At 39.2% G+C, this 24268-nt stretch overlaps 1 long non-coding RNA gene across 1 annotated transcript; it reads right to left on the reverse strand.

The window, feature by feature from the left end:
• Positions 1–1548: 1548 nt before the first annotated feature.
• Positions 1549–23684, reverse strand: LOC126060763 (uncharacterized). The gene is made up of 3 exons (XR_007513643.1): positions 23391–23684; positions 20909–20965; positions 1549–2796 (listed from the first exon to the last, which is right to left on the reverse strand). It is a non-coding gene; the product is annotated as an uncharacterized LOC126060763 (long non-coding RNA).
• Between the last annotated feature and the right edge of the window lie 584 nt (positions 23685–24268).

The raw sequence follows: 24268 nt of genomic DNA on the forward strand, positions 1-24268 counted from the left end.
TCTGTCAGGTATTCCTCTCTTTGTTCTTTTGCCTGATATTCTGGGAAACTTCTTCGACTTTATACTCCAATTATTCTAGTAATTGTTTTCTAATTAATTTTATAATTGCTTCTATTTAGTAGCCTCCTTTTCTCTTATTTTTATCCATATTCATATGGCATCCTCAAAAACTCTGAGGACATTAATTAGAAGACTGTTTGTTTTGTTTTCCTCTTTTCACTCAGTTGTCTGTTTCTTTTGGAGTGATTTGTTCTGTTTGTATATCTTTGACATTTTGTACTCAGTTGTTCATCTTTTATCTGCTGTTTGTCAATTTCTATATAATAATGGGGAATGGTGTTGATTTTTCTCCAGAGATCCTTTCTGTTTCCTTTGCTTATGTAGGGATGTGTTTATTTTTTTCCAAGTCTCTCCCAGGAATGTGTTTGCTTACTGGGAGCTTTGCACATAGCATAAGGCAGGGCTCAGCCACAGGCACACTGCTTTTTTTGACTAGCAGGTAGAGAGCCAGCCAGTCTTTAGGCCCCAAATACAGAAATGGAGGGCTTTACTCTCTCCCTCCCCCCACCCCAGGTGCTGAGACTCACCCTGGGAGCTCTGGTTGGTCTCGGGAAGCTTAATGTCTTTAGAGAAGAGGCGCCTAGATTTTAGCCCAAAGGGAAATGCTGGGCTTACTACAATTTATCTTTTGACAAAAGGTATGAAAAGCGTAAGTGAGAGGGGGGTACTTTGAATTAAGTCTTTCATTTTGGGACTCTCCTTTGTATCTCTGCTCTCCTTCATACCTGCCAAGTGTAGCCTGGTTCTGGAGCCTCTCAGGGTTGTCTTGGGGCCATTAGCTATCTCCTCTGCTGCTCTTTCCTTTTGCATATTCTGAGATGTTTTGTTTCACCCTGTTTATTCATCAAGTAGCTTATATTCTCTTTTCATCTGCAAAAAATTTGTTGGAACAGCTCACCTACCAATGGTCCCTGTTCTACTTTTTTCTATAAATTTATTCCCTCACAATCACTTTATTGGAGCCTCAGGTGAAAGGGAAAAAAAAAAAAATTCTGTGTTCAGTCTGCCAATTTGAACTTCAAAATATCCATGCCCATTTGTTTATATGTTGTCTTTGGCTACTTTCATGCTATAAGAGCAGAGTTGAGTACAGGCATTCCCCAGATTATGAACAAGTTCCATTCCTAAATCTATCTTTAAGCCAAATGTGTATGTAAGTCAGAACACTTAGGTACGGTTAGTATCTAACATCAGTTAGTCAAATGTTTGTCTTAGTATATACTATATAGTGTACCTTTCTATTCATAAACACTAAAAAAACACTTCCAGATACACTAAAATATTGTTAACATAATGATACAGTAATAATAATAGTAATGTTTTAATTTAAGTAGTGTCCATTTGTTATTATGAATCATTTTATGTACCTTGAATTTTTAATATAATTGGCTTTACTGGGGTTGATTCGTAACTACGGGTTACATGTAAATCAGACATTTGTAATCCCAGGACTGCCTGTAGTTACAACAGAGACCACAGGGCCTGCAAGCCTAAAATATTTACTATCTGGCCTTTTAAGAAAAAGTTTGCTGACCTTTCCTTTAGAAAAATTATCTTTAAGAGCAATTAAAATAATAATAATGAAAGCACGCCTCTATATTTACCTTTTTTAAAGAAAAAATCATTTCTGGAGCTATTTCTTTCTATAGATCAAAGTTTCTGTCTAGTATCATATTCCTTCTACCCAAAGAACTTCCTCTAACATTTATTGTAGCACAGGCCTGTTGGCATTGAATTCTCTTATCTGTTGCTTTTCTGAAAAATTTTTTATTTTTCCTTTATTTTTGAAAAATATTTTCACAGTGTGTGGAATTCTGGATCGACATTTTTTCCCCCAGTATTTTAAATATGTTGCTTCACTTGCTTCCACTTACATAGTTTCTGACGAGATTCTGCTCTAATTCTTACCTTTGTTCCTTTGTATATAGTGTGCCTTTCTTTCCCTCCTTCTTCTCCCCCCAACGAGCTACCTTCAAGATTCTTTTTATCTTTGTTTTTTAGCAGTGAGACTTTGAGGTATCTAGGTGTTTTTTGTTCATTTTTTGATATGTATCCTGCCTGGAATTCTGAGTTTCTTGAGTCAGGTTTGGAGAATTTTTGGAGAATTTTTGACCATTACCTCTTAAAATATTTCTTCTTCCCTGTTCTCTTGCTCTTCTTCTTCTCAGATTTTTACTACGTGTGGGTGGACCAGAGCCCTGGTGGTGCAGTGGTTAAGAACTTTTTTTTTTGTTTGCTATTTTGTCTCGTTGGTCTTACAAAATTCTGTCATGTGATTTCCAGCATCGTTTCTATCACCAAGGCCATATTTTCCAACTACCGATCCTTCTTTTTTGTTTCCAGCTTTCACATTCTAATCACCAGTAATTATCAATTCATCCTGATTGCATGTTTGATCAATTTCAGACTGCAGAATTTGGTAAAAATCTTCAGTTTCTTCATTTTTGGCTTTAGTGGTTGGTGCATAAATTTGAATAATAGTCATTTTAACTGGTCTTCCTTGTAGGCGAATGTGTATTATCCTATCACTAACAATGTTGTACTTCAGCATAGATCTTGAAATGTTGTTTTTGATGATGAATGCAGTGCCATTCCTCTTCAAGTTTTCATTCCTGGCATAGTAGACCATATGACTGTCTGATTCAAAATGGCCAATACCCGTTCGTTTCAGCTCACTAATGCCTAGGATATCGATGTTTAGGCATTCCATTTCATTTTTGATGAGTTCCAGTTTTCCTAGATTCAACAAAAAGAAAACAAAAATCTTCATGACTGAACCAATAGGAAACATCATGATAAGTGGAGAAAAGGTTGAAGTTGTCAAGGATTTCATTTTACTTGGATCCACAATCAACACCCATGGAAGCAGCAGTCAAGAAATCAAACAAATCTGCCATAAAAGACCTCTTTAAAGTGTTAAAAAGACTAAGGTGCGTCTGACCCAAGCCATGGTGTTTGCAATCACCTCATATGCATGCGAAAGCTGGACGATAAATAAGGAAGATCAAAGAAAAATTGATACCTTTGCATTGTGATGTTGGTGAAGAATATTAAATATACCATGGATGCCCAAAAGAACGAACCAATTTGTCTTGGAAGAAGTACAACCAGAATGCTCCTTGGAAGCATTCTGTACGTCTCACATACTTTGGACATGTTATCAGAAGGGATCGGTTCCTGGAGAAGGACATCGTGCTTGGTAAAGTAGAGAGTTAGTGAAAAGAAGACCTTCAACGAGATGAATTGACACAGTGGCTGCAATAGTGGGCTCAAGCATAACAAGGATTTTGAGAATGGTGCAGGATTGAGCAGTGTTTCATTCTATTGTACATAAGGTCGCAATGAGAAGGAACTGGCTCGACAGTACCTAACAACAACACTTTGTCTTGGTCTTTTTTCTCTTTGTGTTTAAGTTTTGGTAATTTCGGTTGACTTTTCTTCAAGTTCACTCATTCTTTACTCAGCTATGGCAAGTCTACTTTTAAGCCTGTTTAAGGAATTCTTTGTCTCTGATATCATGTTTGTTTGTTTTATTTCTAGCCTTTCCATTAGACCCTTACTTATAGTTCCTATCTTTCTGATGATGTTTCCCATTGGTTTGTGCATATCGTTCACTTTTCCACTATATCATTTAACTTAGTGATCCTAATTGCTTTTAAAGTTCCTAGTTCCAACATCTGGACCATCTCTAAGTTTGGTTTTGTTGAATGCTTTTTCTCTTGACAATGGATTTTTCCCCTTGTTTTGTATTCTCCATAATTTTTTCATCAAATGCCAGACACGTGTAGAAACATAAAGACTAAGATAAACAGCATTTATGCCTGGAAATGGGCACATATTATTATGGAGGATAAGCCTAGTCAGGAGTTGAAACTGGTTTGGGTTTTGTTGTTGCTATGGTTACTATCAGTGCACTCACAGGCTTCCAGTTCCTCTAGTGGTGGGCTACTGTTGCCTTGTGTTAGGTGGGAGCTAGGATATAAGAGGGGTTTTCTCATATAAATGCTTCACTCTCAGCTTTCAGCCATTCCTGCTTGCCTGTACCATTGGGGGTGGAGTCTCTCTTTCCACATGCTTGCTCCTCCCTCAGTGGTAGAGTATTGTTCTTTATTACTCTGTGCTAGGCTTGTGTTAGGGACAGGGAGTAGTTCTCCGTTATTCAGGCTTAGGGAGGGTTTGTTTTTTTTTTTAATTTTTTTAGGGGGACCCTGTGTTCCCAGGCCTCAGAGATAGGGTTTTCTCAGTGTTTCTACTTCTCTTCCTTGTGGCAGCCAAACTCTGTGTTATATCTGTGGGTGGGTATAAAAGAGTTTACTGCCCCTCCTCCAGCTGTAGGAGACCTCTGAGGGGTGTTGGTATAAGATCTTAGACCCAAGATTGTTTCCTGCCTCTCTGCCCAACAGTACAGCTTTTTCTTCTACCCTCCCCTTCCTTTTAAAATGAGTCTGAATCAACTCAACAGCAATGGCAACAGCAATGGGTCCCTTCTTTTTGCCACAGTGAATCTTTATCTGCACCCTAAGTATGACAGCCTTTGTTGTCTCTCCTCTAGCAGCTTAAGGTATATGCTTAGTAGGAGAGAACGTCTGGGAAAGCAGGTAGGCCTTTGTGTCTCTCTCCCCCTGCAGCCTATGACCATCCCTTCTGAGCCCTGTGGGTGTGAGGGTTTGCTGCCCCTCCACCAGCAGCCTAAGGTTTTTGCTTTACACAAGAAGAGGGTCTGGAAACCTGCCACCCCCACAATAATGCTGAGTAACCATCTCCAACTTCAGTGACCTATGACCCTAATGCTGTATTTCTATGTTCAAAGGTCTATGGATTGGTTGTGGTATGGCTGAGGTAGGCTGGATTCCAGGCTTCTGGTTGGGTTTGGGACTGCTCCATGTTTCTCACACTGTCCTCCTTGCTCTTCTTCAACATGCCAGGAGTGCTCCTTAGGGTCTTTGCCTTGCTATTCCCTCTGACTTAAGCACTTTTCCCTCAGATATCTGCATGGCTCACCTCCTCACTTCCTTCATTTGACTCAAGATGAGGATGGATTGATTCTGAGGTATGTGTGTGGTATACAAATTAGCTAATCTTGATGCCTGGTTAAAAAATTAAGAAACCATATTAAATTTAAATGAAAATTAATACAAGCATAGTTCATTACAAATCCAGGGTGGACATTTTTGATTGGTGTACAGCTTTTAATTAACATGCATCTGCTAAATAGAATGAGATAAGACCAAAAGTGCCAACTGAGGTACAAATTATTAATTTCTCATTTTTGCTACTGTATTTGTAGCCCCAAACAGCAACTTCTGCTCCCTTCTAAACTTTTCCAGGTGTCCTATGTTAGTTTAAAAAAAAAAAATTTTTTTTTTTTCATATATATGTGTATTTTGCTTTCTCATAATGGTTGTGTTGTGTTGGACTTTATTGCCACTGATGGAAATTGAAGAGGATGTAATAAGCCTCTTTTGGACCCTTCTAATTTTTTTTAATTCTCTAGATGGTGCAAACAATTAACACGTTCAGCTGTTAATTGAAAGATCGGTTGTTCAAGTGCACCCAGAGGCACCTTGAAAGTAAGGCTTGGAGATTTGCTTTGAAAAATCAGCCACTGTTAAAACGCTATGGATCACAGTTCTACTCTGACACACATGGGGTTGCCATCAATCGGAGGGAGTCAACTCGTTAGCAACTGGTTTTAATTCTCTCAGATTCGATTCCTGCAGACTCCTGCGAAATTGGCATTTAAATTGCTGAAAATGCTCCATGTTGCCAGCAGATGGCGCCCCCACTGAACCCAGGCTTTTCCCGGGGGTGCATTCTGGAGTCCAGTGGTGCTTTGATTTGGGAAACATTTGCCCAGGTTTCCGGTTATCATATTTCCATAACAGGCATCTGTCTGACTGGCATTTCCTGGCATGCACCCACCTTACCATATTTCTTTGTAGGATGCGTTTGGCTTGCAGGAAAGTTTCAGTTATTTATCGTTTCACACCATGAGGTAAATTCAGATTTCCTTAGCTTGGAAATCAAGCTAAGCTGAGTGATGAAAATAAACATGTTCTTGAGTAAGTCTACATGGATATTGCTGTTCTACTAATAGGGTGTTAATTAGTAAAGAGCACTTAACTTTTTTACTGCCAACCTAAACAAGTTGGCTTTTGTTTTTGGCTGTGGGCCCTACAACTGGATCTCAAACTGCTTTGCAAACACTAATTAAATACTTCAGTGCACATCAAAGTAGTAGGAACCACCAAGCCCTTTTCTAGAAGGTGGAAAACAGATGCCCTAAGCCAATTCAGGACTTAACTAAGGCGAGGACCCAGCTGGGCCTGGGTTTAGAGTTCTGTCCGGATCCTAAGACTCGCTGTACCCATTTCCCCAAACCTCTCTAGCGAGTCATCTCGTTTTAGCCAGACAGTGGATGCCTCATCCTTTGCCAGCAACTACAGTGTCTGAATTTTCCAGGATGGTGCTGATTTCGTGCCTTGCCTGTTCGTCCCTATCGATGCTATGACCTGTCCACCCATGTCTCCTAACTCCTACTTCAGAAATGTGATCTCCAAGAGAGAGTGGTTCGCAACATTTGATGCACAGACTCGGCCTAGTTGGGGAGGACATTTCTCAGTAACTACTCAGCTGTAAGTAGATTTCCCACAGTCAGCCAATGTCCTTTTCTTGTCATTTTACCATAGTGGGACTCTGGAGGGCTTGGGGGGCTCTAATGTGGAAAAATTCCAGGCTCTGGGAAGAACAAAAGGCTTATTCCGTTCTTGGAGTGTTTCTCTCTCTGGCTCCAAGAAGTAGAACAAATAGCACAAGGGCGCCTAGAAGCAAGGAGGCTCCCCACCCCCTGCACATTCCATAATGGTGTGCCCCAGGCAAACTGTTCAGCTCTGCTCTACTCTACCCAGGAGCAGTGGCTCACAGATAAGCCGGGCCAGGTTCACGGAGAAGGGGGTGAACCACCTCCCACACCCAGACTGGCCAGGCTGTCAGGAGTGTGCCCAGCAGAGTAAACACATAGTAGTTCCTTTCTATCTACTGCAGACACATCCTAAAGTTACAAATGGGGGTTTTAGGGGGGCCTGCAACCAGCCCTGGATTTCACTACCTGGCTTCCTGGTGTGATGTCAGGCTGACCTGTCCAGCTGTGACAGGCACTGAGAGTGAGTTAATTACTCCACTCTGCTGAGTTGGTAGAAGGTTACCAGAAGAGGTTTCGTACCAGATGAATCCTATAGACTCAGGGTGTGACTAGACATGTGTAGCTCATGACTGACTCCTCCCCCAAGAAAACCCTCTACCTTTTGTTAATCGAGCAAGGGGAGATTGAGAGGAATCCTGATCTCCAGCCTGATGCTCTGGGAGGGCTACCTAACTGAAGTAAAGACTTTTCCTTACACAGAGAGCCAGGAGCCTACTATTAGCTTCCTTTCGTCTGCTCTCATTGCTTTCCTCACTTTCCCAGGGTAGAGCAGAACCCTATAAATAATTAACCCTTCACAAGCTGAGTCACCAGACTTTGGCTAATACAGGATTAGTGAGTTTAGCTGAAGCAGTTCATGTCTATAAATGTCCTTTATTGGTCTCTGGAGCCTTGGGCAATGCCCTGTATGGGTATCCTGAATCATCAGCACAGCATTCGGATAGGTAAGAGGCTCTTTGGGGCTTTCCAGCCTCTGGATGCACTAGCCTTGCTAGAGATGTGAGGCCATTGGCATACACTACACATATCTATAGGGATAGGGGCTGGGCTTGAGTTTATAGTATGGAGCATTGAATGAGATTCAGTTATGGAGGCCACTGGACACCAGCTCATAGGCCAGACATCTTCCTCCTATACAAATCATGAGCAAGCCTTGGTGACATCATGCCACTTCCTCATCCCTATAGCTACTTCTGGGCATCCTACGAGTGTTATACAAGGGATAGAATGTGTTCCATTTATTCTGCTAATATATGTTGGGCCAACTGAAAATGAGGAAGGAGGGAAGAGAAACAGAAGTAGGAGAGGAAAAGAGGCTCCTAGAATTTGGTTAGACCAGAATGTTTATATCCTCCATTCCACTTCATAACACAGCAACCTGAGGATGGCAACAGATGGAGATGGCAGATCTAGGGACAGAACCCTAGGACATACCCAGCTGTATGATTTTTGTGTATTAATTTATAGCCAATCAGAATTTATTGAGTACCTGCTGAATACCACAGTGCTTGGCCATGGTACAAATCATCACTAAATGCTGGATTAAAAAACATTTTCAAATATATGCTGATAAGAAAGTAAGGAAAGTATCTAGAGGCCCCAAACAAACAGGAATAGGAATTCAGAGAGATAAGTGAGAAATAAAGTTAGTGCTAGCTCTAGGGGCTTCCGACAATTCCCCATGACCTGGAACTTCATTTGTAAGGCCACACACAGGGCAGAACATTCTCAATGTGGAACATCACATTGGAGACCCAAATAAGGTGGTGACTTCCAAAGTCTACTCCATCAGTTACAAGAAGCACCAGAGAAAATATTGATCCCACAAGAAAGGAGGCAGCAAGAATACATGTCTGTCAGCCTTTGCTAGGTACCAAAAAACTAAACCAAACCTGTTGCTATCGAGTCAATTCCAACTCATGGTGGCTGTATAGGACAAAGTAGAACTGCCTCATGGGGTTTCCAAGGAGTGGCTGGTGGATTCGAACTGTGACATTTTGGTTAGCAGCCCTATCTCTTGACCACTACATCACCAGGGCTTTAGGTACTGGGGGGAAAAGAATTTATAAATAAAAGCTAGCCTTCCTAAAGTTTGGGGGCTGAATTCAAACTACCCAGGTGTTTTGAAGATTCTTAAGCCTCTCTAATTAATAATATTTTGATGTCTGTAATGTAGTTTGCATGCATCCAAAAATTAAGATGGATTGATGTATAGATGGATATAATCCATTGCCATCGAGTCAATTCCAACTCATGGTTACCCTATAGGACAAAGTAGAGATGGCCCATAGGGTTTCCAAGGCTGTAAATCTTTACAGAAGCAAACTGCCACATCTTTCCCTCACAGAGCAGCTGGTGAGTTTGAACTGCTGACCTTTTGGTTAGCAACACAGTGCTTAACCACTGTACCACTAGTGCTCCCTGTAGCTGAATATACACGTGATAAAGAATTTTGATAAAATGTTAATAGTTGAATCTAGGTAGCAGGTGTATGACATCTTTATGATTTTGAGTTTTCTCATCCATAAATATGTCGTGGACCAAAAGAACCAAGCCTGTCAAGTCATGAGCCCCCACTTTTTTAGGTATTTTTTAGTTTTGTCTTTTTATAAAGTTTGATTATCTTCTCCACGGATATCTTACACATTTTTGGTAGGGATTATTCTTAGGGACCTAATATTTTTAAGCATTATTGGAAATGTACCATGAGGCTTTTTCAAGATAAATAATAGGCTTCCACATTTCCAAAAATTATAGTAGTTTTTTTAAAGGTTTTTGAACTTTTTTTCATAGATTTGGCTGCAACGTGTTTAGTTTATGTTTGAATGTGCCACTTTAAAAATTCATTTTCTAACTGATTATCACTTTTATAATTGTAACTTATATGTCTCAGTCTTTACCAGTCTGCAAGATCATATTTCTATTTATGTTCATACCACAGCTCAGACACTCTGCTTCTGTGATCCTCTGGTTGGGACATGTATAGAGCAAGGCCACATTTGGAAGAATAACTTCGCATTTCCAGAAGACTATGTTCAAAATTAAAATGTTGCAATGACCCTATGATACTTCACTGTAGGAATGCCAGTCTTTTACCTGGTTACCCCCCTGCCCCCAAGGATTTCTGAGGCTCAAGCTGAGATGATTGTATGTTCCACATATCTCTCCCAGGTGATGCTTGCTACTAGAGCCTATGTCTGACTTCTGTCAGCAGGTCCACCAATGAACCTTCACCACCAGGCCACTGCTCACTGCACTGATGTGTTACCCAACACCGTTGTTGCTCTTGCCTGTATCACCTCTTTCCAGGTATGAACATACACTCATCCCTCAATTCATTGGAGTGATGGCTAACCCAGGTCATAACTAAAGATCTGCAGGTAACAGGGGGTGGCAGATGGAAGGAGACAACATACAGAGTAGTGGGTAAAAGTAGCTGCCCCTAAATATGGCCCTGGCCCAGGCCCAGACTCATGCCTCTGCCTGACAGGGGTCACCTTCTCTCCACGAACAGTCTACTCTTGAGCTAAGGCTTTGAGTCCAAATCCAACTCTTCCAAAAACCTATGTATCACTCACTCTGACTCTTTCCTACCCCAGAATAAAACTCTTCACAAGATGATTAACAATGAGAAATTCCACTTCCTTTTAGGGGAAATCGCATAGCATACGAAAGGAATGTGGCCTTGTGCAATGATAACTAACAAGAAAATTGCATCAGTACATAATAATCTATATAGGTATTGTCAAAGAAATAACTCTCTTACTCTGTGTGGAGTAGAAAAGGAGAGTTTTATTGAGGCATAGAACAAACTGCAGTTTAGGCAGCACAAAGGAAGAGGTTTCAAGGGCTCTGAAGTCTGAAAGGGGAGAGGGATTTTTATATATGAGGGCTGTGAATTACACGTGAATCACAGGTAAGCCTTTCAAAATATCGGTTCATCTATTTTCCATCACAGACTTTCCGGGGGCAAAACTGTGTAAGCAATTTCCTAAGAACAATTTTTCATAAATTTTTGGGGGGGGGAACATACTCATCATTTCCTTTCTGGAACAGTCTTGTCGCTTGTTAACCATAACCCACAACACTGTTAGACATCAGCTACAAGCATACTTTTTTTGTTTTGTTTTTTTTAATTTTTATTGTGCTTTAAGTGAAAGTTTACAAATAAGTCAGTCTCTCATACAAAAATGTATATATACCTTGCTGTGTCCTCCTAATTGCTCTCCCCCTAATGAGACAGCACACTCCTTCCCTCCATTCTCTGTCTTCATGTCCATTCTGCCAGCTTCTAATCCCCTCTGCCCTCTCATCTCCCCACCAGATAGGAGATGCCAACATAGTCTGACGCGTCTACTTGATCCAAGAAGCTCATTCTTCACCAGCATCATTTTCAATCCCATTGTCCAGTCCAATCCCTGTCTGAAGAGTTGGCTTTGGGAATGGTTCCCGTCTTGGGCTAACAGAAGGTCTGGGGGCCATGAGCACCAGGGTCCTTCTAGGCTCAGTCAGACCATTAAGTCTGGTCTTTTTATGAGAATTTGGGGTCTCCGTCCCACTGCTCTCCTGCTCCCTCAGGGGTTCTCTGTTGCGTTTCCTGTCAGGGCAGTCATCGGTTGTAGCTGGGCACCATCTAGCTCTTCTGGTCTCAGGCTGATGTAGTCTCTGGTTTATGTGGCCCTTTCTGTCTCTTGGGCTCCTAATTACCTTGTGTGTTTGGTGTTCTTCATTCACCTTTGATCCAGGTGGGTTGAGACCAACTGATGCATCTTAGATGGCCGCTTGCTAGCTTTTAAGACCCCAGATGCCACACCCCAAAGTGGGATGCAGAATGTTTTCTTAATAGATTTTATTATGCCAATTGACTTAGATGTCCCCTGAGTCCATGGTCCCCAACCCCCCCACCCCTGCTATGCTGGCCTTCGAAGCATTCAGTTTATTCAGGAAACTTCTTTGCTTTTGGTTCATTATTGTGTGTTGTCTTTCCATTTACCTAAAGTAGTTCTTATCTACCATCTAATTAGTGCATACCTCCCTCCCTCCCTCCCTCCCTCCCCCATCTCGTACCATCAAAGAATATATTCTTTTCTGTTTAAACTGTTTCTCGAGTTCTTATAATATTGGTCTTATACAATATTTTGCAACAAACTTTTGCAACTGACTAATTTCACTCAGCATAATGCCTTCCAGATTCCTCCATGCTATGAAACGTTTCACAGATTCATCACCGTTCTTTATCGATGCATGGTATTCCATTGTGTGAATATACAGTAATTTATTTATCCATTCATCCATTGATGGGCACCTTGGTTGCTTCCATCTTTTTGTTATTGTAAACAGTGCTGCAGTGAACATGGGTGTGCATATATCTATTCATGTGAGGGCTCTTATTTCTCTAGGATATGTTCCAAGGGATGGGATTGCTGGATCGTATGGTAGTTCTATTTCTGGCTCTTTAAGGAAGTGCCAAATCGATTTCCAAAGTGATTGTACTACCAGCAGTGTATAAGTGTTCCAGTCTCTCCACAACCTCTCCCACATTTATTATTTTGTGTTTTTTGGATTAATGCCAGCCTCGTTGTGGTGAGATGAAATCTCATTGTAGTCTTGATTTGCATTTCTCTAATGGCTCATCATCATAAGAATTTCCTCATGTATCTGTTAGCTACCTGAATGTATTCTTTAGTGATGTGCCTCATCATATCTTTTGCCCATTTTTTGATTGGGTTGTCTTTTTAGAATTGAGTTTTTGCAGTATCATGTAGATTTTAGAGATCAGGCACTGGTCAGAAACGTCATAGCTTTTTCCCAGTCTGTAGGTAATCTTTTTACTCTTTTAGTGAAGTCTTTGGATGAACATAGGTGTTTGATTTTTAGGAGCTCCCAGTTACCTAGTTTCTCTTCTGCTTTGTTAGTAATATTTTGTATACTGTTTATGGGGCCTTGTATTAGGGCTCCTAGTGTTGTCCCTATTTTTTCTTCCATGATCTAAATCATTTTAGATTTTATATTTAGATCTTTGATCCATTTTGAGTCAGTTTTGTGCATGGTATAAGGTGTGGGTTTTGTTTCATTTTTTGAGATGGATATCCAGTTATGCCAGCGCCATTTGTTAAACAGACTGTCTTTTCTCCTTTTAACAGATTTTGGGAATTTGTCAAATATCAGCTGTTCATAGGTGGGTGAATTTATGTCTGGATTCTCAATTCTGTTCCATTGATCTGTGTATCTGTTGTACCAGTTTCAGGCTGTTCTGACTACGTGGCAGTATAATAGATTCTAAGATCAGGTAGTGTGAGGCCTCCCACTTTGTTCTTCTTTTGTAATGCTTTACTTACCAGGGCCTCTCCCATTTCCATATGAAGTTGGTAATTGGTTTCTCCATCTCATTAAAAAATGCCATTGGAACTTGGATTGGGATTACATTGCATCTATAGATTGCTTTGGGTAGAATAGACATGTTTGAGATAATGTTGAGTCTTCCTATCCATGTGCAAGGTATGTTTTTCCACTTTGTAGGTCTCTTTTAGTTTCTTGCAGTAGTGTCTTGTAGTTTTCTTTGTATATGTCTTTTATATCTCTGGTTAGATTTATTCCTAAGTATCTTCTTGGGGGCTATTGTAGATGGTATTGATTGGTGATTTCCTCTTCAAAGTTCTTTGTTGGTGTAGAGGAATCTAACTGATTTTTGTATATTTTTCTTGTTTCCTGATCCTTTGCTGAACTCTTCTATTAGTTCCAGTACTTTTCTTGTGGATTCTTTGGGATTTTCTGTGTATAACATCATAAAACCCAAAACTAAACCCATTACCGTCGAGTTGATTCCAACTCATGGCAACCCTATACAACAGAATAAAACCGGCCCATAGAGTTTCCAAGGAGCACCTGGTGGATTAGAACTGGCATCCTTTTGGTTAATAGTCATAGCACAAACACTACGCCACCAGGGTTTCCGTATAACATTATACCCATAGCATCTCCAAATAGAGTTACTTTTACTTCTTCTTTACCAATTTGGGTGTCCTTTATTTCTTTTTCTAGCCTAATTGCTCTGGCTAGGATCTAAAGCAAGAGTGGTGATAAATAAAGATGAATAAGAGTGGTGATAAAGCGCATCCTCGTCTGGTTCCCATTCTCAAGGAGAATGCTTTCAGTCTCTCTCCATTTAGGATGACTGTTGGCTGTTGGCTTTGAATAAATGTCCTTTGTTATACTGAGGAATTTTCTCTTCTACTCCTATTTTGTTAATGTGAGTTGAATGTGAGTTGAACTTTGCCAAACTCCTTTTCTAAATCAATTGATAAGATCATGTGGTTCTTGCCTTTGTTTTACTTAATGTGATGGATTACATTGACTGTTTTTCTAATGTTGAACCATCCCTGCATACCTGGTATGAATCCCACTTGGTCATGGTGAATCATTTTTTTGATATGTTGTTGAATTCTATTGGCTAGAATTTTGTTGATGATTTTTACGTCTAAGCTCTTGAGGGATATTGGTCTGTAACTTTCTTTTTTTGTGGCGTCTTTATTTGGTTTCGGTATCAGGGTTACGTTGGCTTCATAGAATGAGTTTGGGAGTATTCCATCCTTTTCTATGCTCTGAAATACCTTTAGTAGTAGTGGTGTTAACTCTTCTCTGAAAGTTCGGTAGAACTCTCCAGTGAACCAGTCAGGGCCAGGGATTTGTTGTTGTTGTTGTTGGGAGATTTTTAATTACCTTTTCAATTTCTTCTTTTGTTATGGGTTTATTTAGTTGTTCTACATCTGTTTGTGTTAGTTTAAGTAGGTAGTAAGTTTCTAGAAATTTGTCCATTTCCTCTAGATTTTCAAATTTGTTAGAGTATAGTTTTTCATAGTGTTCTGTTATGATTCTTTTAATTTCAGTTGGGTCTGTTGTAATATTGCCTATTTCATTTCTTATTCCAGTTATTTGCTTCCTCTCCTGTTTTTCTTTTGTCAGTTTGGCCAGTGGTTTATCAATTTTGTTAATCTTTTCAAAGAACCAGCTTTTGGTCTTGTTAACTCTTTCAGTTGTTTTTCTGTTCTCTATTTTAATTCTACTCTAATTTTTATTGTTTTCTTTCTTCTGGTGCCTGAGCACTTCTTTTGCTGCTCCCTTTCTGTTTGTTCGAGTTGTAAGGATAATCCTTTGATTTTAGCCCTTTCTTCTTTTTGGATGTGTGCATTTATTGCTATAAATTGACCTCTGAGCACCACTTTTACTGTGTCCTGAAGGTTCTAGTGGGATGTGTTTTCATTCTTATTTGATTCTGTGAATTTCTTTATTCCATCCTTAATTTTTTCTATAACCTAGTAGTTTTTGAGCAAGATGTCATTCAGTTTCCGTGTGGTTGATTTTTTTCCTTGCTTTTTCTCTTATTGATGGCTTTATGGTCAGAAAAGATGCTTTGTAATATTTCGATGTTTTGGACTCTGTTAAGGCTTGCTTTATGGCCTAATATGTGGTCTATTCTGGAGAATGTTCCATGTGCATTGGAAAAGAAAGTATGCTTGGCTGCTGTTGAGTGGAGTGTTCTATGTATGTCTATGATGTCAAGTTGGTTGATTGTGGCATTTAGATTTTCTGTGTCTTCCTTGAGCTTCTTTCTAGATGTTCTGACCTTTACCGAAAGAGATGTGGTGAAGTCTCCTACTATTATTGTGGAGCTGTCTAGCTCTCTTTTCAATACTGTTAGAGTTTGTTTTATGTATCTTGAAGCCCTGTCATTGGGTGTGTAAGTATTTATTATGGTTATGTCTTCCTGGTGTATTGACCCTTTAATCATTATATAGTGTCCTTCCTTATCCTTTGTGGTGGATTTTACATTAAAGTCTATTTTGCCAGAGATTAATATTGCCACTCTTGCTCTTTTCTGATTGTTGTTTGTTTGATATATTTTTCCATCCTTTGAGTTTTAGATTGTTTGTGTCTTTAAGTCTAATGTGTGTCTCTTTGAGGCAGCACATAGATGGATGATTTTTTTTTTTAACCATTCTGCCACTGTCTCTTTATTGGTGCATTTAGTCCATTTACATTCAGTGTAATTATTGATAGGTATGAGTTTAGTGCTGTCATTTTGATGTATTCTTTTCTTGTGTTGTTGACAGCTTCTTTGTTTCACTTAATTTTCTGTTTTGAGTAATTTTCCTTTATGTATGTTCTTTTCATCTTCTTCATTGCTGTTGATTTTGTGTTTGCTGAGACTTTATATTTTTCTTGCTTTTTATTTTGATGTATAGGATTGTTAGTTTCCTTTGTGGTTATCTCAATATTTACCCCGATTTTTCTAAGTTTAAACCAATCTTTTATTTCTTGATATCACCTTGACTTCCTTTCCATATGAAACATCTCTGACTACATTTTTTTAGGCAGTCTTTTTTGTTTTAGTGTTGTCGTGGATTGAATTATGTTCCCCCAAATATGTGTGTATCAATTTGGCTGGGTCATGATTTCCAGTATTGTGTAGTTGTCCTCCATTTCATGAATGTAGTTTTATGTTAAAGAGGATTAGGGTGAAATTGTAACACCCTTACCCAGGTCACATTCCTGATCCAACGAAAAGGAGTTTCCCTGGGGTGTGGTCTGCACCACCTTTTCTCTCGAGAGAGATAAAAAGGAAAGGGAAGTAAGCAGAGAGTTGGGGACCTCATACCACCAAGAAGGAAGCACCGGGAGCATAGTGTGTCCTTTGGATCCAGAGTCCCTGTGCAGAGAAGCTCCTAGTCCAGGGAAAGATTGACAAGAATGACCTTCCTCCAGAGCTGACAGAGACAGAAAGCCTTCCCCTGGAGCTGACACCCTGAATTTGGACTTACTAGACTGTGAGAAAATAAATTTCTCTTTGTTAATGCATCCACTTGTGGTATTTCTGTTATAGCAGATGACTAAGGCAAGTGTTGTCTTTTACATCTTTTACATATTGACATCTCTGTTTCCCTATTTTCAGTGTTTTATCTTTGATTTATTTTTGTGACTTCCTATCTGGGTTGAAATCTGGTTGCTCTGTCCTGTGTTCTATTCTTGGGTTGTTATCAGATGTTATTGATTTTCTAACCAGAGGACTCCCTTTGGTATTTCTTGTAACTTTTTTTTTTTTTTTTTTTTGCAAATCCCTAAACTTCTGTTTATCTGAAAATGCCCTAATTTCACCATCATGTTTGAAAGACAGTGTTGCTGGATATATAATTCTTGTTTGGCAATTGTTTTCCTTCAAGGCTTTATAAATGTCATCCCATTGCCTTCTTGCCTGCATGGTTGCTGCTGAGTAATCTGAGCTTGTTCTTATGGACTCTCCTTTGTAGGTGACTTTTTGTTTATCCCTAGCCACTCTTAAAATTCTCTCTTTATGTCTGCTTTTGGCAACTTTGATTATAAAACATCTTGGTGAATTTCTTTTGGGGTCTGCCTTGTGTGGGATTCGATGAGCATCTTAGATAAATATCTTCTCATCTTTCACAATATCAGGGAAGTTTTCTGCCAACACATCTTCAACAATTATCTCTGTATTTTCTCTTATCACCCCCTGTCCCTGTACTCCAATCATGTGTATGTTATTCCTCTTGATAGAATCCCACGTAATTCTTAGGGTTTCTTCATTTTTTTTAATTCTTTTATCTGATTTTTCCTCAAATATGTTGATGTCAAGTGCTTTATCTTTAATCTCACTAACTTAACTCTCACTTCTATTGCCTCAATTCTGCTCCTATGGCTTTCTATTGAGTTGTCAAATTCTGAAATTTTATTGTTAATCTTCTGGATTTCTGTTTGCTGTCTCTCTATGGATTCTTGCAGCCTATTAAATTCATCATTATGCTGTTCTATAATCTTCTTAAGTTCCTCTATTGCTTTGTGTGTGTGTTCCTTGAATGGTTCTGCGTTTTGCCTGATCTCTTGGAGAGGTCTCTGTATTAATCTTTTGTATTCTACCTCCAGTAATTCTCTTCGTCAGAAGATTTCTTGATTCTTTGTTTTGGGAGCTTACTCAAGCCATCATGGTCTGCCTCTTTACGTGATTTGATATTGATTCTTGTCTCCGAGCCATCAATAAGTTATATTTATTTATTTTATGTTTGGTTACTATGTCCTGGCTTCTTGTTTTGTTTTGTTTTTTGAAATGCCCAAATAGGCTGCTTTTGTGAGCTAGTTTGATTATTGGTGCCTCTGAAGCTCTCACATCCTGTCACCAGGTGGTTAGATCTGTTACTAGGTATGTCAGCCCAGGAGTCCATTTACATTTCTCGTATCAATTCAGCTCAGGTGTCCAGATAGTTGGTAACCAAGTGTGTGGTGCAGGCCCTCACCTGCAGGGGTGATTGGTGTAGGCACAGGTATTTGGCTGCAGTAAGGCATCACATACTGAGCAGAGAGCTGACAGCTGCGCCTGAGTATCTGGGAGGAAAGCATGTCCCTGTTCCCTATAACACATAGGTGAGTGGGCTTTGCAGCCAGACTATTGGGACCCAATGCTGTTGGCTGTAAGGACTGGGAGGTACCACTTATTCTTGAACCCCTGTCATGGATAGTTAGGTGGTGTGGGTGGAGCCACTAGTCCTCAGGCCCCTGATGTGACTGGTGAGGACTCTGCAGAGTGGCGTCAGATGTCATGGATCTGCCACTCCACCATACAGCTGATATAGTTGAAGTTAGGCTTCAGGTATATACCCTGTTGTACTGTGCTAATGAGGGTCTGTGCTGTTGAAATGGGCCCACACAGGTCTACGCAGAGGTGAAAGGCTTTCAAAGTCATGGACCCCTTATGCCTGTGTCAACCAAAGAAGCTCTGGCTGCCCTGAGTTCTCAGCTTAGGGGAGCTGACAGATTATTTTTCCCTGTTTGTTAATTTGTTCCCTCTCCAAGGCTGGGAGAATGGCTCAGGGTACATGACAGGTCCTACTTCCAGCCCGGGGGGACACGGCAATCTCTGAAGTGGCCAGGACCCGGTGCAGAGCAGGGAGGGAGCAGACAAATGGAAGGGTTTTCTCAAAGAGTTGTTTTGATCTGTGCAGTAGGTTAGACGCATGTATTTATCTTTTGCTAATTGAGCGCCGCTTTTCACTAGTTCTGGAGGGTTGAGCAGACTCTCCACCAATCAGTCTCCTCTGATGTAGGAAACTTATCCCAAGCACCGCCGCTTGCCTCACTTATCACAGCTGATCGAACCTGCAGGGTGCCAGTTCCCGCCAGCTCAGTTCTGGTAATTTCTCGCTGCTTCTGAACCATCTCTCCCTCCCCCTGCCACTCAGTCTGATTAATCAACTTCGCCTTTGATGTTTAGTGGTCCTAGATTGTCATACATAATAAATTCACTTTTTTCAGGTCTTTGTTGTAAGAGGGACCACAGGAAGCATGTGACTACTCCACCATCTTGTGCCTGCCTCCCCAGGCCCAGTCCATTTTTGTTGAAATATTTTGGTAAAGCATTTTCAGTGAAAACTTATCTGAAGATAACAAAAAAGATGACAGACTTAAAAATATTCATGGTTAACTTACGCTAATAACTCTTAAAAGTGAAAGACCTGATAATAATTAATTATAAAACTAATGCAAAGTAAAATAAAATAAATTAAAAAAAAACTTTAGATGAAAATATCTGTAAATATAACGATTAACCTTATTTTCTAAGAGCTTCAAATACAGCACATAAAGATCTTGAGACATAATACTAAATAGTCAGGATATACCAAGAATATACCAAGATTATCTAGTCTCTAAACATCTGAATAGTAATAAAAACTCCATGGGTAAACTATGTGAATTCCTTAGTTAAAACTGTTGGCTTTGATGATGCTAGATTTCAAGGAAACCAAGTTACAACTAAGTTAGTAATTGAAATAATAAAATTAAACGGTCAATACACAAATTGTTTTGTGACATTGGTTGCCAACCTCACAATGTGTCAACAGTCCCCCCTTTTCCACCCTCAGTTCTCTGTTTCCATTCGTCCAGTTTTCCTGTCCCTTCCTGCCTTCTAGTCTTTGCTTTTGGGCTGGCATGCCCATTAGTCTCCTATGCATGAATTGAACTACGAAGTACATTCCTCACATGTGTTATTGTTGGCCCTATATACCTGTCTAATCCTTGGCTGAAGGGTGAACCTCAAGAGTGACTTCAGTACTGAGTTAAAAGGGTGTCCAGGGGCTATACTCTCAGGGTTTTTCCAGTCTGCCAGAGCAGCAAGCCTGTTCTTTATTTGAGGGGCAGGGGGAATTTGGATTTTGTTCTACATTTTTCCCCTCCTCTGTCCGGAACCCTCTACTGTGATCCCTAACAGAGCAGTTGGTGGTGGTAACCAGGCACCATCTAGTTGTTCTGGACTCAGTCTGGTGGAGGTTATGGTAGCTGTGGTCCATTAGTCCACTGGACTAATCTTTCCCTGTGTCTTTGGTTTCTCCTTTGTTCCATCTGGGATGGGACCACTAGATGTATGTTAGATGGCCATTCGCAGTCTTTTAAGACCCCAGCTGCTACTCACCACAATTGGATGTAGAATGACTTCTTTATAGACTATGTTATGCTAGTTGAGCTAGATGTCCCCCAAGACCATGGTCCCTAGCCCTCAGCCCAGTAGCTTGGTTTCTCAGTGTATTTGAATTTGTCTGTGAAGCTTCTGTGAAGTTTCTCTGGTCAAGTTGTGCTGACTTCCCCAGTACTGGCATATAAACTTTAACCCAAAGAAAATTGGGCACGTCTCTTGATTTAACAGCATGTTTCATATAATTCATAACACAGTAAATAAGCATTTTTTAAAGCACTTTTCTCTTTATGAAACAGAAACAAATATTCTGTGGTTTTCAATAAGGTTTTAGAGTTGTTAGGAGTTTATCATATGTCACTGAGAAGCAACACTTGAATTTTTCAATCAAAATTCCTTAAAGTAAAAATCTTAGCTTTTTCTAAAGCCATACAGCTTGGTTTTTGACTCAGAAATTTATTCTCTCAAACCCTTACCTTCAAGGCAGGTTGCACAAAGAATAAAATTATCTATTCGACCTAGTAATCAAGGAAAAATTTGTTACCGTAACAGCAAGAAACCGAATTGTTTATTTGTATGCTATTTGGCATTAAAGCTCTTAAAAATTCCCATCAATTAACCCGTCAAACCTTTAGCTGTAGCAAACAAGAATTTCGACCACATCAAATTACCTTATAATAAATCTTCCAAATTGCTTGTCTTTGTTACACATCTCCCACAGCACAACTCTTCAAGCAGCCAAAAAAAAAAAAAAAAAATTCATTACTAGATCCAAATACACATACATATATATCCTTTCTCTGTGGCATAAGAAGAGCCTATAAACTTTAATTATTCATTAATTCAATATTAGTAAGCCACTTAAAATTTTTGGAAATTATTTAAGCCTATTTACTACAAAACGTAATTACTGTTGAAGTCACGTTTGTCTAAATAGTCTATATTTCTATTCAAATTTTTACCATTTCGTACATCTTCTCAATCCAACTTTAGATCTGTCCATAGGTTTCTTTATGTTGGTGATGCACCCAATTTCTGATAACTATATTAAGATAGCATTTCTCTTTTAGATCTCATTAATGTCCACATCATTTATCTTAACTTTCTTTTGTCTTAAAAAAAGTTTTCATTTTGTTGGGAGGGGTCTTTTTAAAACTTTCTCTGGAGAAGTGTGGGTTTCAAATGTTCATTATCAAGAAGAAAAAGTTAATTCACTTACATATGTTTAAGTTGGCCCAGGTATTTTGAAAGACAAGAGATAACCAAATTCTTTACTTTTAATTTGTATTATTCTCTTGGTAAATAGTTTAATCCTCACTTTTTAACTTTCTACTTTTTTCTAATCTTCTACAACTTCCATATCCATCCAAATTCTTCTTCTATACTTTTTTCCTTCTCATTTTGGAACAACAAGTCTTTTTCACTTTAGGACAAAATTACTATCTCTTCCCTTAACAAAACACATTTCATATATCTGATCTAGCCTAAATTACTTAAAAAGATCTTGAAAACAAGTTTTAAGTTGACATACTACAAAACATAAAAACTTTTATCCAAACAAATTCACTTTCATTAATTCCTGGGGATATTAGTACTACTCAATTTATGTAAGTGTTTATTTATCATTAATCCAATTAGAGTAAGTTCTTTGAAGAAATATTATAATATAATTTAATAATACCATTTAGAGGTGGGAAATTATTATATTTTCATAACCTTGTCTTTTGCATGCTTTATAGCAACCTTTAGAGAAGCAATTTAGAATAATTTGTCCTTTTTAAGGCCTTGTTATACCAATCATAATTTTAAAAATGATCCTTTTTTTCAGCACACTTTTAAAATAGGCTGATTCATATAAAAGTTTCTCAGAGTGACTTTTAAAAGCCCAGATACAAGTAGCAGTTTTTCTTGGAAGAGATAAGAACTGATATTTTAGACAGCTCCATGAAAAACACCAGCCATGGCCTTCAACTTGATATGAAAACTCAGACACAGCACTCCTGGCTAGAGGCAAATTCTCAAAACAAAATGAAACAGAAAGGCCACATAAATTCATCATCCTGTGAGGCTAGCTCAAAAACAAAATGAAACAAAAACAGGCTTATATAATACCACACAACACAAACAACTCAGTTTCTTAAAAACGTATATAGCAATCTAAGTCCTAGATAAGCTTACTAACTTTCCAGAGTCTCAGATACAGGGATTTTATTTACACTCTTTGACTGAAACTGAGCATCAAAAGTTTCCCAAAGGAAAGAAAAGACAATGCAAATGGGAATTCATTTTCCCAAAATGGAAGGAAAAAGAGCAGATGGATATTCATTTTCCCAAGATGATCACTGAAATTCTAAATTACTTCAAGTATATTCAGCTTATAGTGTTTTTTTGTACATAACCCTCAAACCATTTACCGAGGATGTTAAGAACAGGTTGGAACTTTGGTCTCCCAAAGTCAAATAAAATTCACTGAATGTCTTCTTAAAGACTCTGGGACTCCTTCATAACAACCATATGAAACCTGGTTTCATTCTTTTTGAACTTAATTCATTATGCTCAGTTAATTTAGAGACAGTGTGCTACAGGGAAGCAATTTTACTGTCCTGATGTTTCTTAGAGAACTCACTACCAGATAGAATGTCTGCATGAAAACAGTTAAAAATATTTTCTTTTGACCACCCTTCCCAGGGCTTCTGAGTGTTAATTACTGCCCTGTTCATTAGAATTAAGTCTTTTGCAGATTTTTCATAGCTGGCATTTCTAACAAGCTTTAAATTGCTCACAAACAAAAAAGCAAGGAAACCGATCAAAATAGACATCCCCTTGGGGCTGTTAAACTGGGGAGCCTCAGTTCTCTAACTTATTTTGCAGAAAAGTTAACCAAAAGAACCCCAGAGTGCCCACTGACCTAACAAACTGTCATTAGGGAACTCAAATGAAAATCCAAATACAAACAAGACCTACACTAATAGTTCTTGGCCATGTAGCTAGCCAGAGTTCCACTAGGAAAATCAGCTGCTTTCTGGAATTTAGCATCCCATACTGAGGCAGTCACAACAAACAAATTTTACTTGAAAGAATCAAAACAAATCCATAGGAAAACCTGAGCTATCAATGCAAGAAAGGAAAGCTTGAATTCAAGAGGTTATTTACCTTAAGACAACATCTGAGAAAATCATGGAAGTGAAGAACCCAAACGGCTTGCTGGTACCAGAGCCTGAGTCCTCATGCCCTGGGGGTCGTGAAAGATAATGCACCTTCAAAATCCCGCAATTCTGACACCAAATATGTCAAAGAAATAGCTCTCTTACTCTGTGTGGAGTAGAAAAGGAAAGTGTTTTATTGAGGAACAGAAAAACTGTAGTTTGGGCAGCACAAAGGAAGAGGTTCCAAGTGCTCCGAAGTCTGAAAGGAGAGAAGGATTTTTATACATGAGGGCTGGAGGGTACACATGAATCACAAGTCAACCTTTCATGATTTGGTTAATCTATTTTCCATCTCAGACCTTCTGGGGACAAAACTATGCAAGCAATTTTCTGAGAACAATCTTACACAAACACCTTTTCAGGAAACATTCTTGTCATTTCCTTCCTGGAACAGTCTTGTCACTTGCTTAACTATAAACCACAACCTTGTTATACATCAGCTACAAGCATTCCTTCTGAGAACAGAGCATTTTTATCACAGTCTTAAGTAAACATAACCGTATAGCTGTTTACCCAAGAGAAGAGGGGGCGGGTTTGCACATATTCTGAAAGCCGAAGGAAAAAAGGGGGGAGGGGCAAAAGGAAGTTTCGGTCCAGACCTATGTCAATCACTTATTTAAGCCAAGTGCCTCAGTTCTGGAGTGCTGTTAGACAGTATAGTCTGGGTTAGTCTGTCTTAAATAATTCTGCGTTGACAAAATGGGTATCGTGGGAAATACTAAAGAGTGGATCACTCAACGCAGTTCCTAAACCATCCCCTAACAATTTGTGCAGCTCCATTTGCCTTGTCCCCAAGAGGAATGGCTCTGGGTAGAGGTGGGTCTG

Source organism: Elephas maximus, chromosome 17, assembly GCF_024166365.1.
Source record: "Elephas maximus indicus isolate mEleMax1 chromosome 17, mEleMax1 primary haplotype, whole genome shotgun sequence".
NCBI classification, from domain to species: Eukaryota; Metazoa; Chordata; class Mammalia; order Proboscidea; family Elephantidae; genus Elephas; species Elephas maximus.